The sequence below is a fragment of the Budorcas taxicolor genome, chromosome 12 (genome assembly GCF_023091745.1).
Source record: "Budorcas taxicolor isolate Tak-1 chromosome 12, Takin1.1, whole genome shotgun sequence".
Taxonomy (NCBI): domain Eukaryota; kingdom Metazoa; phylum Chordata; class Mammalia; order Artiodactyla; family Bovidae; genus Budorcas; species Budorcas taxicolor.
In genome coordinates, this window is record NC_068921.1 from 48,433,544 (window position 1) to 48,435,695 (window position 2,152).

A 2,152-nucleotide genomic window follows, 5' to 3' on the forward strand; every position below is an offset into this window, starting at 1 on the left:
TCAATAAAGTGAAAGCATAAGCTCTATGGACAGAATTGGGCTGGTCAAGGGCAGCTAATTCCTGCAAATACCTTGTTACTCATTGAATGTAAATGATCTACTTCTGCATTTTATCATGTTTACACAGTGATATTTTGTGGGAGCTGCTTCCAGGTTTATGTGTATCTTTAATCTGGGAAAGTCCAGGGCTTATTCACTCTAATGTTGAATAAAAGGTCACTGGTAAAAATCAGGAACCAATCTAAAACAAGAGAGGGGTGGCGAGTTTTGCCAAGTGTGTACATATCAACTTATTTCAATATTTTCTTAAAAATCCATTGTCCTGAAACAAGGCATGGCTTCTCATATTGCAAATAAAAAGTCAAACATTTCAATGAAGGCAAGCAACAACATGGACAAAAACAAAACCTCAAACGATGCCCTCTGTTTCCATCAGAGCAACAAAGACATACTTTTATGTTGATGTAGTGGGTAAAAGAGAATAAGTACAGTCAGGTGAAAAATCAGCAGAGCTCCACACTTCAGATGTTGTATTTTATTTACGTGATCTAGCATCCTGAGAAGTTGTGACTGTGTGTTATACCCATTTTACAGATAAAGATTCTGAAGATCAGCAGGCCTGATGTATCTGCCTAAGACACTCATGACTAGTAAGCCACAACAGGGCTGGTCCCAAAGGCTGACTTATTCAGCCTAGTCAAATCTTGAGCTTTCCTCGCTAATATGATTCTTTCCATTTTGTTTCTTCAGAAAAAAAATGTTATGGGTACATATGTGTGTGTGTGTTTTCTTTTTTCATTGTACAACTCAATACTTTTTTTCTTTTTAAATACAGAGAAGAGATCTTTAAGGGTATTAGATTTTGTAAAGTGAATAAAGGTGTGTTGACATATTTGAAAAATTTTGAATTTCAGTTTATTTAGATTATCACACTAAACAGTCTGTGAAATGACAGATAGTAAAACTGTGTTTCCCAAATGATAGACACTGAATGATTTAGGAAGTTAAAATGACACTGAATGAATTTATCCATAAATTCATAAATACGACTTTATTCTTAAATATAAGAAAATATATATAATCTGAAATCTGTTTTGTGATGCAACATTTCTTTTTACAATTACTTTTTATTGGAGTATACCTGCTTTGGGCTTCCCAGGGAACACAATGCTAAAGAATCCACCTGCCAATGTAGGAGACACAAGTTTGATCCCTGGGTCAGCAAGATCCTCTAAAGAAGGAAATAGCAACCCACAACCAGTATTCTCACCTGAAGATTTCCACAAGACAGAGGAGCCTGGTGGGCTACTGTCCATGGGGTCACAAAGAGTTGGACACAATTGAATGACTAAGTACATAGTTGCCTTAACAACATTGTGTTAATTTCTTGCTGTACAGCAAAGTGAATCAGTCATACGTATTCATGTATCCACTCTTTCTTCGATTTCCTTCCCCTTTAGGTCACCAGAGAGCACCGAGAAGAGTTCACTTTGCTATATGTAGTGCTTAATGTTACTTGCTTAGTCGTGTCCGACTCTTTGTGACCCATGGACTGTAGCCTGCCAGGCTTCTGTGGTATTCTCCAGTCAAGAATTCTGGTGTGGGTTGCCATTTTCTTCTTCAGGGATCTTCCCAATCCAGGGATTGAACCTGGGTCTGCTGCATTGCAGGCAGATTTTTTTTTTACCATTTGAGCCCCAGTAGTTTTTCACTTTCATGCTTTGGGGAAGGAAATGGCAACCCACTCCAGTATTCTTGCATAGAGAATCCCAGGGATGGGGGAGCCTGGTGGGCTGCTGTCTATGGGGTTGCACAGGGTTGGACACGACTGAAGCAACTTAGCAGCAGCAGCAGCAGTATATATGTCTGAATAAAAGAGAATTGGAGAAGGAAATGGCAACCCCCTCCAGTGTTCTTGCCTGGAGAATCCCAGGGATGGGGGAGCCCAGTGGGCTGCCGTCTATGGGGTCACACAGAGTCGGACACGACTGAAGTGACTTAGCAGCAGCAGCTGCAGCAGCAGTGTATATATGTCAATCCCAATCTCCCAATCCATTCCACCCTGCCTCCCCTTGGTAACCATAAGTTTGTTCTCTACATCTGTGACTCTATTTCTGTTTTGTAAGTAAGTTTATTTCTATCATTTTTCTAG